The sequence below is a fragment of the Coregonus clupeaformis genome, unplaced genomic scaffold (genome assembly GCF_020615455.1).
Source record: "Coregonus clupeaformis isolate EN_2021a unplaced genomic scaffold, ASM2061545v1 scaf2395, whole genome shotgun sequence".
NCBI classification, from domain to species: Eukaryota; Metazoa; Chordata; class Actinopteri; order Salmoniformes; family Salmonidae; genus Coregonus; species Coregonus clupeaformis.
In genome coordinates, this window is record NW_025535849.1 from 13,770 (window position 1) to 27,558 (window position 13,789).

General features: G+C 42.4%; 1 pseudogene; it reads left to right on the forward strand.

The window, feature by feature from the left end:
- Positions 1 to 205: 205 nt before the first annotated feature.
- LOC121546985 overlaps positions 206 to 13,789 on the forward strand; it is a 51,803-nt pseudogene continuing 38,219 nt past the window's right edge.

Consider the following 13,789-nt stretch of genomic DNA (forward strand, 5'->3'; position numbering starts at 1 on the left):
ACCCCATTCGGCGTTGGCCCACTCCAGCGCCTTGCCGGACAGACAGGAGATGAGGGAGGACACGCTCTCGGATCCAGAGGGCGCCGGGTGAATGGTTGCTAGGTAGAGTTCAACCTGGAGTAGGAAACCCTGACACCCGGCCGCGGTGCCATCATAAGCCCTCGGGAGCGAGAGCCGAATCCCACTGGACTCCGGAGATGGACCGATGGGTATGGCTGATGGTGGTGGCATCGTAGGAGGAGGTATGGGCAAACCTCCCCTCTCCCATCGCCTCAAAGTGTCCATCACTTCTTGCATGGTGGTACCCAGGTGCTGGATCCTGGCCTCTTGGAGAATTACGCGCTCCTCCAGTGATCCCCTAGGCACAACCGATCCTGCTGACTCCATGATGGTGTGTTATTCTGTCAGAACGGCGACAGTGAAATGCGGTAGGCGAAGTCACACGCAGGACACAGAGCTACTGGAAACCGTATTTTAATAAAAGTAACCAGTGAAAAGAAACTGTCTCCAACAACGGAGAAAACAAACAACCCGCACACTGCCGATGACGCAAACAATAACACACAACACACAATGCACGACAGAGGGTTAAATAGGGAATACAATGCAACATAATGGGAAACAGGTGTACACAATCAGGACACAACAAGTCAAACACCAAAACATAGATCAGTGGCAGCTAGTACTCCGGGGACGACGAACGCCGAAGCCTGCCCGAGCAGGGAGGAGGAGCAGCCTCGGCTGATTCCGTGACAATAGGACTAGAATGAGATGCAGAAGACTTTCAGTTCTCTTCACAAGAATTGAATGGTTATGGGCTGAATAAATAACTGCTATAGCCTATAGCCAACGTGTGTTTGCTATTCTTTCAAACTACCCATGAGTTCTATTGGCTGCTGTATTTACTCTTCGAATAGTCTATTAGTATAAGAAATGCTAAAAAACATTATGTCCTGCATGCTATTCTAGTCTAGCTTTTCCTACATGGGACTCCAAGAGCTAAGGAGCCTTTTTTACCGAGAAAGGCCAGCGGAGAACAGGTGCGTGCATGCGTATTGCGCAAGAGACAGAGGCTATAAATTAGAAGCTTATTATACATAATATATCATTCATTAGCTAAGTATAAGGCTAGTACTGCATTGAATTCATTAGCTGAAAGAGGTAGGCTAGAACATCTATATACATTATAGGCTTATATATCAATCTTGACCAGGATTACATATTTTGGATGCAATTTGAATGGAATTGATGGAGAAAGACAGAAAGACTGCGAGAGTGTGCTCGCTCGTGCACTGATTTAAATCAACTATATAGGAGTGTTTTAAAACTCTGCAGCTGCAATTAAAAAAAGAATCTTTACAATTAAAAAATAAGGTGACCCCCAAAAGCCAGATGGAAATGTGTAAATTAGACACACATTCGGTCTTTGTATTACTGTAGCATAGGCTATGTTGCAGCAAATGTAGGCCTACCTGTCACAATAAAAAAAGTTACCATGATGAGATGATAGGTCTACATACTGAGATGGGCTGTCTGTCCCCACCTTGAGTATTGATGATTCATCATGCAGTGAGCAGAGCGAAGGCTGTAGAGAATCCAGATTTAGACATCACATATCATTTAACAGTTCCATTTCACATCATGCTGTTCATATAAATAATGTATTATAATTTACCGATTTCCCGCAGTTGGAAAAGGGAGTGGTTTTGGGCAGTAAATCTCGGTAACCGGGTTCCCGCCATTCAACCCTAAGCCCGACCAACCATAACCTTCTGATATAATGCAATTGTGTTGGTTGTCCGGAGCCTATGCCTGCCCAGACCATAACACCACCACCACCATGTGGCACTCTGTTCACAACGTTGACATCAGCAAACCTAGCCCACACGTCTGCCATCTGATTCAGAAAACTTTAATGTCCTCAGAGAGGCAATTCATTTTGCAGCAGTCATAAATCTGCCTGAGTACAGTTGAAACCTGTATTCATCCGTGATATAGAAATTAAAAATATATACAGGTTAAAAGTAATGACTAAATGTTCCACCCTTAAATATAGTTGTGAAATGTTCTTGTTTTAAGTATGATTAGTACTTTCTTAATAGTGACTAATTATTATACTCAGAAACTGTGTGAAATGTGTTAGAATCTACTACCTGGTAATGTGTGAGTGTAGGACCAGTAAAGATTATGACATTGTGTTACTATTTAGCAAATGTGAGTAGGAGTGAGATCGGACGGCGAAGAAAAGGAGAACTGTTAAACATGGTGCAGAATATTGTGAGAACGGTGATAACTGAGGAATGCAGGGAGTAGACTATGATAAGAAAATGTATGTGTGTATATATGTGTGTATATGTGTGTGTATGTGTGTATATGTGTGTGTATGTATGTATGTGTGTGTGTGTGTGAACTGATGGTTAGGGAGAGCAGTTTTAAAGTGGAAAACTACAGCCCGCTCTACAGAGGGGGTGGGATGTTTGTATGACGTGTGCATATAAAAATATTGTACGACCATTTTGTGGCAGAATTGAATAAAGATCTCTGACTATTGCAACTGGGAGCTCTGTCCGTTTCTTGATCCAAAAGCCTTACAACCTTTTGGGAGATGCACAGAGACACTGAAATAGTTAGTTAATAAATTATCTTAACAATCCGTGAAGAGTAAACTTCTCCAGCGTGCCAGTGGACATCGAAGTTGAGCATTTGCCTACTGAAGTCGGTTATGACGCCAAACTGCAGTCAGGTCAAGACCCTGGTGAGGACGACGAGCACGCAGATGAGCTCCCCTGAGACTGTTTCTGACAGTTTGTACAGAAATTATTCTGTTGTGCAAACCCACAGTTTCAACAGCTGTCCAGGTGGCTGGTCTCAGACGATCCCGCAGGTGAAGAAGCCGGATGTGGAGGTCCTGGGCTGGCATACTTTCACGTGGTCTGTGGTTGTGAGGCCAGTTGGACGTACTGCCAAATGCTCTAAAATGACGTTGGAGGCGGCTTATGGTAGAGAAATTAACATTTGTGCAGTCAGCATGCCAATTGTGCGGTCCCACAAAACTTGAGACATCTGTGGCATTGTGTTGTGTGACAAAACTGCACATTTTAGAGTGGCATTTTATTGTCCCCAGCACAAGGTGCACCTGTTTAATGATCATGCTGTTGAATCAGCTTCTTGATATACCACATCTGTCAGGTAAATTGATTATTTTGGCAAAGGATAAATGCTCACTAACAGGGATGTAAGCTAACATGTGCACAACATTTGAGAGAAATATGCTTTTTGTACGTTTGGAACATTTCTGGGATCTTTTATTTCAGCTCATGAAACATGGGAAACATTCAGTGTAGTTGCAAGGTAGCTAAAAAGTAGTAAGTAGTTGCAAAGTTAATAATTAGCTAAAGTTGTCTGTGATGAGATTCAAACACGCATCCTTTGGGTTGCTAGACATTCGTGTTATAGGCTAGGGGTTAAGGTTAGAGTTAGAAGTTAAGTTAAATGGTTAAGGTTAAATGGTTAAGGTTAGGGTCAGGAGAAGGGGAAGCTAACATGTTAAGTAGTTGCAAAGTAGCTAAAAAGTAGTAAGTAGTTGCAAATTAACTAAAATGCAAAAGTTGTCCGTGATGAGATTCGAACACGCAACCTTTGGGTTGCTAGAGGCTTGTGTTATAGGCTAAGGGTTAAGGTTAGGGTTAGGAGTTAGGTTAAATGGTTAAGGTTAGGGTTAGGGGAAGGGGAAGCTAATATGTGCACAACATTTTAGAGAAAGAAGGTTTTTGTATGTATGGAACATTTCCGGGATCTTTTATTTCAGCTCATGAAACATCGGACCAACACTTTACATGTTGTGTTTATATTTTCCTCAGTGTAGTTGCAAAGTAGCAAGTAGTTGCAAAGTTGCTAATGACCTCAAATGCTAAAGTTGTCTGTGATGAGATTCGAACACGCAACCTTTGGGTTGCTAGACATTCATGTTGTAGTCTAGGGATTAAGGTTAGGGTTAAAGGTTAGGAGTTAGGTTAAATGGTTAAGGTTAGGGTTAGGGGAAGGGTAAGCTAACATGCTAAGTAGTTGCAAAGTAGCTAAAAAGTAGTAAGTAGTTGCAAAGTTGCAAATTTACTAAAATACTAAAGTTGTCCGGGATTGAGATTCGAACAAGCAACCTTTGGGTTGCTAGACGCTTGTGCTAGCCATTCATGTTATACTTCCAACCATCCAACCACCCTTCTTTGGTTTTTGCCTTAAGTAACCTTCTGTCTTATGTAACCATACCAAACATAACATGATACTAATTTGGGTGTCCCAGATTTCTATGTTACGTCTAGTCTATGAGACCAGGCTGCGGTGTCCCATTATGAATGGCCTTATATGGATGATGTTGTCTCTCACAGTCCCTTCACAGAACACAGTTCATACATTTGGTTGTCTTTCATTGGCTGTCATGACAATCCATACCCTTCATTCTACACAATGGTCATTACAAGACTAAGATGTTTCTAACAATATCTTATCACATTCAGGAACATGACGCTGATTCTTGTACCCTGATCTGAACAAGAGATTATAAACGATAAACAACTGCATAGCTGTTGATGTTGAATAAGAGCAGGACTTACATGCTTGTTCCTTATTGAGTGGGCTGTGTTTTACATAGCTGCAGGTGAAACAGGTGGCCAGTTTAGCTGTAGTACTGCCTGCAGCATGTCTGTGTGGTGAGTGCACTAAAGGTACTAAAAGGCATTGGATGCCGAAGAAAATGTATCCCCAAGGGTTGAACTTATTATGGCTAATGGGTTGGAAAAGCAACCATTGTTTTGCAGTGGAATACCATACCATTTCTCTCAAACACACAACATGTGCTCCTTTGCCTGTGTGCTCTTAAAGATGCACTTTGGGATCTTAGGCACAACAAATTCGTAACGTATTGCACAAATTAGATTCGTAACATATCATCCGAATTTCTAAATTCGTATGTTATCATACAAATTGCAAAATGCGTAGCATATGACATGAAATGGATGACGTAGTACACAATTGGATGAGGTAGTAAAATAAAAACGGGGACCACTTTTGGCTCATTAGCACCACTTTCCAAACTACTGGCTGAAATTATCCAAAAGTTTGAGCATGCATCTTTAAGTATGCTTTAAATGCATTGGACTTCCTTTTTCATTCATTTACTGTAATTCTGAACTCTTTGCCTATTTTAATTGGTGGTTGCTTGCTTCTGTAGAAAAGCTTAACTTGTTCTCTCCTAACAGCTATCCATTTGAAGCTCTGATATATCTCCCTCCAAACAACAAACAGTGTTGTCCTCAGACCTGGCACCAGGATAAAGTGACTAAGGCGGCAGTTTAAATCAGTGAGGGGGCACAAATTTAGTGGGTTCTTGCATTGGAATTATATTGAATTCTTCTTATATCACGCTATATCACAATAAACATAAAGTTCAAATGCCGAGACTCCCAGACCATTGATTGAGTGCTTTTGAAGTGACAGGTTGGCGCGAAATCTGTAGCCCATCTCCGCTGTACTGTATCAGCACAATGAACAGCGCCCTACACACTAAAGCAAAGCCATTTTGGTAATGAATATAGGATAAAAGATAGGGTAATTCACCTATTACAAATAGCCTATGTGAATGCAGCGGTACATATAGCTGCATTACCAAAATAATGCAAACTAAATGCTGAAAGTAGTAGCCTAGTTATTCATGCATGCAAACAAAAATACTGAATAGCAGTTTGGCTTAGAATACCGACACAACTGCGAATGCGAATAAATGAATACGAACAGAACAAAACAGCGGTACCAAGTAAGCCTAGTAAACTAAATATCAGCTCGATAAAGGCATCACACCATCTATATTTAGGCTAGTTACATTAACAGTTAACAAACGCAGTAAACAAAAGGTGAATGGAGATCCAAATAACAAAAACATAGTCTACAGCCTACTACAGTGAGATGCAGCCATGCACAGCTGTCTTGCTAAACAAATAGGCCTATACAGGCCTGCTTCAAACATGGAACACCATGCCACTCATGAGTACAGCAACTTGTTGTGATTTGGCACAATACACTTCTGTGGATCAAATTCAACCCACGCAATCAATTAAGCAGTGCCAGACTACCATAAACATGTTTCCAATACGTACAGTTCCATTTACAACCACGAAAACCAATAGGCTATCAAGAAAACCATAATAATAGAATGTATCTATTTCTATGATGAAACATACCGATATGTAGCTATAACCAGGGCTGTCATTTGGGTTCTTGCATTTTAATTATATTGAATTCTGCAGTAACCGAGTATTCCAGCCACTCTTCCTATGAACCAGTTGCTATTAAATTAACGTCTTTTGGACAAAAAAGACTGCGGCTAGGGTAAGATCCTAGGCTAACCTGGGCTGGCTCCTCTGTTCTAAGATCGGTTGTGGAAGGGTAGGTAGGCTCTGCATCCGGATCTAGCTGGAGCTCAGCAGGATCATCGCTGCTGGGCTTGGTGGCGTCCTCAGTGGTTTGATGCTGCTGCTGCTCATCGCTCTCTTTCTCCTTTTGGCTTTGTTTAGGTACTTTGGCGAAGCCAATTTCTGATATCCATCGTGGCAGTGGCAGATTAGCTGGTTCGAGCTATCTAAATAGGCTGAGGCTAGTAACATTAACGCTTTTTACAGCTACCTACATTTACATTTACATTTTAGTTATTTAGCAGACGCTCTTATCCAGAGCGAAGCTAATTAAACTCTGTAGTGGTGGGGCATGAGGCAGAGTTGAGTGAGGCAGCTTCAACGCCTAACCACCGCAGTAGCTTTCCATAGCCCCACTACACACACTGTGACGAGCTCTGTCCATTCTGCTGACACAGCGCAGCGGAGATACAGTTTTTGCGCCAACCTGTCACTCAATCATTTGAACTTTTTTGCTATTTTTAAATAGGCACATAAAACTGAAGGGGCACAAGTTTCAACTGAGATGGCTAACCCCCTCTTGCCTCCTCGTGGAGCCGGGCCCGGGCTAGGGTTATTCATCATGGCAGTGGCAGATTAGCTGGTTCGAGCTAGGTAATAGGCTAAGGCTAAAAACGCTAATGCTTTTCACAGCTTGCTAAGAAGCTAACTAAACGCTGTAGTGGTGGGGCATGAGGCTGAGTTGAGTGAAGCAGCTTCAACTGTAAACTTGACCCTGCCATTATAAATCCAAATCAAATATTATGGAGGCGTGTCACGTTATTCACTTATCCTACCACAGATGAGAAGTGTTTTTTTCCCGCTTTTTATGGAAACCCAAAGAAGTCATACCTAACCACCCCAGTGGCTTTCCATAGCCCCCCTACACACACCACGACGCACTCTGTCCATTGTGCTGGCACGGCACAGCGGAGATACAGATTTTGTGCCAACCTTTCACTCAATCATTTGAACTTTTTGCTATTTTTATATAGCACAAGTTTCAACTGAGGGCCCCCTCGAGGAACCAGGCCCGGTAGTCCTTAAAAGTATGTGTGTGCTCTTTGAAGATCACAAGACTACCTCAGTTGTAGTTTGGACTTCCTCTTGCCAATTAAACTGGCCATATCATTCTGCAGCATCCACGAGAAGTGTATTTCTTTTGATTTTTGTTTTGTGCTTGTAATTGCTAGTAATTGCTTGCATGAGCTAAGCAGGGAAGAGAATTGTAAACCAAGCCCTGCACTTCCTGTGAGGTAACCATGGAAGTGCAGAGTTGGGAACTGATTAATCATCTCCTCTAAGTGGTGGATTGATGTGTTAAGCTGAGAGTTTGTTCTTGGTCAGTAAGTGCGATGGATAGTTGTGTCCAGCTGACACTTGATCGATGCACCATCTTTGCTCTGTCCCCTGAGGGATGGTGTCACCGTCCAGAAGCTGAAACATTAGAAGGAGACCACATGGCCATGGTAATGAGGCTGAAGACCTGTGGGCCCCTGTTTGGAGCTGAAGAGCTGTAACAGATTTATCAATGCCCATGGAGCCAAAATGTCATCATCGGTTTCACCTTTGTACGGCATTATTTATTCTCGTAACTCCTTATCTTCAAAACAGCCCATCCTACTGAAGTCATTACAGATTTATAACAATTTATAAATAAATTAAATAATGTTGTGTAATTGTGTTAAATGAAATATCAATCTTTATTCTATGCCATACTGGCAAATTATGTAAACCAGCATGCTTTTATAAGATACTATACAGTATTTACTGTTGGATAAGTTAATTTGGCGTTTTCGACAATTCTGAAAAGACGTGAAGAATGTGCTGTCAGGGAGAATCTAAATGTAAGTTAGAAGGGTTTTGCCCTGTCTGTTCCATCTCTGTGTTGTCTGGGTTTTACGGTACACTCTTAGAAAAAAAGATGCTATCTAGAACCTAAAAGGGTTCTTCGTTTGTCCCCATAGGAGAACCCTTTAAAGAACCCTTTTTGGTTCCAGGTAGAACCCTTTTGAGTTCCATATAGAACCCTTTACCCAGACGTTTTTTTTTTGTTCTCTATGGGAGGAGGGAGCAATGCTGTCAGCTGTTCTCTGATTGGTTCCTTTCAGGCCTCTGAACCTGTGGTATGCCTGGAATGTTTCACCCTTCCCTACGCACTCGACCTGCCCGGTTGCAGTTTGGGACAGGACTTAAATTAGGAGTTTGGGGGGGAATTCAGCAACTCTGTGATAGGTGATTTGAAGGAGTCAGGCGCAGGAGGGTAAATCACAGAATACAGAGTTTATTCCGTAGTACAGAGTTACGCTGGATAGCGTCAACAAGTCCAGTGTGCAAAACAGGTGCACTGGAACAAAACAGGCACACAGGGAAAATATACCCCGGCAAATACAAAATACACGTAGCTCAACCGAGCTACTCTCTCCTCACATTAAACAATCACCCACAAGGACAAGGGGGCAGAGGGAACATTTATACACATACTAATGAGGGGATATGAACCAGATGTGTGTGATAGACAAGACAAAACACATGGAATAATGAGATGAGATGTGGCAGTGGCTAGAAGGCCGGTGACGACGAACGCCGAAGCCTGCCCGAACAAGGAGAGGAGGCAGCTTCGGAGGAAGTCGGACAAACTCTTGGATGCGTCTTCTGTCTTGTTCAACCTTAAGCAGTAGACAGACAAGCTGGTCCGTCACATATATTAGAGTTAATGAACCACAGCACTCCGAAATAGGCCAATCAATCAGAATTCCTCACGTCTCCAAGGCTTTTAATCAGAGTGGAGAGGTGCAGCTTAGCCAGATCATCTCTTACTGAGAGTCTGCCTGGACTACTTTTTTCCTTCCAATTAATTTCTCCACTGCCTGAGAACTTTAAAATACGGACTAACAAAAGAATTAGGGCAGAAAAATGTCCTGCCACATAAATGAAGTATGAATAACTAATAAGGTGTCCATGATGCATCATAACATGACGGCCAAATGAGAAGGATGGGTTTGTTGGACTTGGCTGGGCTGGGCTCCAAAATTCCTTGTCTCAGCTTTCTGGTTGTAGTCTTTGTCTTCAAGTAGGCCTTTCAAAGCAAAAGCATCATGCCACAGTAACAAGACTGGCTGATAAGAGACCTGTGCTGTCATGTGTCCATTAGACCCACATACATGACCAAAAGGCTCCTGAACAGCTTCTACCCCCAAGTCGTTAGACTGCGGAACAGTTAATCAAATGTCTTCCTGGACTATTTGCATTGACACCATTTTTTTGCTCTGACTCTCTTGCACTGGCTCTATGCACACTCACCAGACACACACTACATATGCTCACACACACAAAACACACACACATGCATATTGACACCAAATACACACACACATACAGTGAGGGAAAAAAGTATTTGATCCCCTGCTGATTTTGTACGTTTGCCCACTGACAAAGAAATGATCAGTCTATAAATTTAATGGTAGGTTTATTTGAACAGTGAGAGACAGAATAACAACAAAAAAATCCAGAAAAACGCATGTCAAAAATGTTATAAATTGATTTGCATTTTAATGAGGGAAATAAGTATTTGACCCCTCTGCAAAACATGACTTAGTACTTGGTGGCAAAACCCTTGTTGGCAATCACAGATGTCAGACGTTTCTTGTAGTTGGCCACCAGGTTTGCACACATCTCAGGAGGGATTTTGTCCGACTCCTCTTTTCAGATCTTCTCCAAGTCATTAAGGTTTCGAGGCTGACGTTTGGCAACTCAAACCTTCAGCTCCCTCCACAGATTTTCTATGGGATTAAGGTCTGGAGACTGGCTAGACCACTCCAGGACCTTAATGTGCTTCTTCTTGAGCCACTCCTTTGTTGCCTTGGCCGTGTGTTTTGGGTCATTGTCATGCTGGAATACCCATCCACGACCCATTTTCAATGCGCTGGCTGAGGGAAGGAGGTTCTCACCCAAAATTTGACGGTACATGGCCCCGTCCATCGTCCCCTTTGATGCAGTGAAGTTGTCCTGTCCCCCTTAGCAGAAAAAACACCCCCAAAGCATAATGTTTCCACCTCCGTGTTTGACGGTGGGGATGGTGTTCTTGGGGTCATAGGCAGCATTCCTCCTTCTCCAAACACGGCGAGTTGAGTTGATGCCAAAGAGCTCCATTTTGGTCTCATCTGACCACAACACTTTCACCCAGTTCTCTCTGAATCATTCAGATGTTCATTGGCAAACTTCAGACGTGCCTGTATATGTGCTTTCTTGAGCAGGGGGACCTTGCGGCGCTGCAGGATTTCAGTCCTTCACGGCGTAGTGTGTTACCAATTGTTTTCTTGGTGACTATGGTCCCAGCTGCCTTGAGATCATTGACAAGATCCTCCCGTGTAGTTCTGGGCTGATTCCTCACCATTCTCATGATCATTGCAACTCCACGAGGTGAGATCTTGCATGGAGCCCAGGCCGAGGGAGATTGACAGTTCTTTTGTATTTCTTCCATTTGCGAATAATCGCACCAACTGTTGTCACCTTCTCACCAAGCTGCTTGGCGATGGTCTTGTAGCCCATTCCAGCCTTGTGTAGGTCTACAATCTTGTCCCTGACATCCTTGGAGAGCTCTTTGGTCTTGGCCATGGTGGAGAGTTTGGAATCTGATTGATTGATTGCTTCTGTGGACAGGTGTCTTTTATACAGGTAACAAGCTGAGATTAGGAGCACTCCCTTTAAGAGTGTGCTCCTAATCTCAGCTCGGTACCTGTATAAAAGACACCTGGGAGCTCAGAAATCTTTCTGATTGAGAGGGGGTCAAATACTTATTTCCCTCATTAAAATGCAAATCAATTTATAAAATTTTTGACATGCGTTTTTCTGGATTTATTTGTTGTTATTCTGTCTCTCACTGTTCAAATAAACCTACCATTTAAATTATAGACTGATCATTTCTTTGTCAGTGGGCAAACGTACAAAATCAGCAGGGGATCAAATACTTTTTTCCCTCACTGTACACTACCAGTCAAATGTTTGGACACACCTACTCATTCAAGGGTTTTTCCTTCTTTATTAAAACAACATAATGTTAATAATTTATTTGAATGATACATCTCTATTGATAAACTGGATAAATCAAGATGTAGCCTAGGTCTATTCACAATAAAGGTAAATGCATATTATTCAATAGCAGTGTGTGCATGCATTGAGTTATTAAGCTTGTTTCAGCTGATTTCAATGGGCTACAGATGAGAAACAATCCCTTCCATTTAGGACTTATTTTATTGGCAACTGCTAAGAGAACATATTTTATTGTACTGATTAACAACATTTGCATAGAAGAAGCAATGTCTTCTTTTCAAAAAGTGTGTGTGCACTGTCTCTTTAATGAATGAGTGATGTAATTTGCATTGCAGAATGTGGCTTTGGAATTTGACTTTGTTGCTATGGAATCTAGTGGAAACCAGACGGGAGGCAAAGGAAGATGAAGATGGAATTAGTTTTTGGTGGCGAGGTAGATGAAGTGAATAATAACGTTTTTGGTGACAGTCAGCTTTGAAATCAGCATATGTTGCGTTATGGTATCACAAACAATTACTAGGGTAGTGAATTCAGCTGTAAGCTACCAAGGAAAGTTAGCCTACAATTAAAGCTGGAAGCTACTGGTATCGTCTTGCGTTGTAAAAGTGTTCTAGCCTATATGGACATTGTTTTGCAAACAGCAATGAACAGTTTAAAAATTTCTACATGCCGTGTTGCATTATTCAAGTGTGTAAACTTCTGTGCAACATGAGTGGGGAGCTAATGCAGCCCAGACAGCTCTAGCTGGGGGGGATCGAAAGAGTACCGAAGTTTCGGTATACCATGCTACACTAGGCTCCAAATGAGAGTTTGCTCTCCTGTCACTGTTTGACAAATGGCAGATGGTGGTCCTCGATGTTTGTCTAGCTGAGATGCCCCTGACAGATCTGTACGTGTGTGTGTGTGTGTGTGTGTGTGTGTGTGTGTGTGTGTGTGTGTGTGTGTGTGTGTGTGTGTTTAAGGGTAGTGGATCATAGGAGGTGAATAATGTTGTAGCCATGTTTGTCTGCCAACCAACCGCATTTCCACAGGCAGCTGGTGGTTGGACTATCAAACTGTTTACCTTGTCAAGACTCATCTGAAAGCTATGTTTGCGTCTGCACAGAAAATGTGCTAACAGCTAGGTGTGCAAACTGTGAATAATCAGATAGCAATGTGTACCCTTGTTGGTTGATGAAAGCGAGGGTGTGTGCATTCAAAGAAAAGACAGGTATTTGCTGAAAATACAACACACACACACACACACACAAACACACAAAGTCTCATCTCAAGTGAGGACAGGGTACAGATGTCCCTTTCCAGTCAGGGGAGAGTCTGACTGTGTATTCCTGTAGCTAGCATTTTAACATTACTGCTCTTTCAAAGCAGTCATTACACCATTACAAAGAGATAAATAGATTTTAAACGTTGTTCCCCTTGTTCGAATGCAAAATCAAATCTGTAAATTGAGTCGAGCTACATTCAGTATTACCCCCCATTTATTAGCTTAGCAGGTCAAATAACAACGTTTTCCAGCAATCAATTAGGTCATACTGCTAGTTTAAACCGCAATTGGTATATTCTTCAATCGCCCACACACTGGTACTGTCACAATACAGGTGAGGCACCTTGCTCTTTGTATACAGTCGTGGTCAAAGGTTTTGAGAATGACACAAATATACATTTTCACAAAGTCTGCTGCCTCAGTTTTTATGATGTCAATTTGCATATACTCCAGAATGTTATGAAGAGTGATCAGATGAATTGCAATTAATTGCAAAGTCCCTCTTTGCCATGAAAATGAACTGAATCCCATAAAAACATTTCCACTGCATTTCAGCCCTGCCACAAAAGGACCAGCTGACATCATGTCAGTGATTCTCTCGTTAACACAGGTGAGAGTGTTGACGAGGACAAGGCTGGAGATCACTCTGTCATGCTGATTGAGTTAGAATAACAGACTGGAAGCTTTAAAAGGAGGGTGGTGCTTGAAATCATTGTTCTTCCTCTGTTAACCATGGTTACCTGCAAGGAAACACGTGCCGTCATCTTTGCTTTGCACAAAAAGGGCTTCACAGGCAAGGATATTGCTGCTAGTAAGATTGCACCTAAATCAACCATTTATCGGATCATCAAGAACTTCAAGGAGAGAGGTTCAATTGTTGTGAAGAAGGCTTCAGGCCGCCCAAGAAATCCAGCAAGCACCAGGACCGTCTCCTAAAGTTGATTCAGCTGCGGGATCAGGGCACCACCAGTGCAGAGCTTGCTCAGGAATGGCAGCAGGCAGGTGTGAGTGCATTTGCACGCACAGTGAG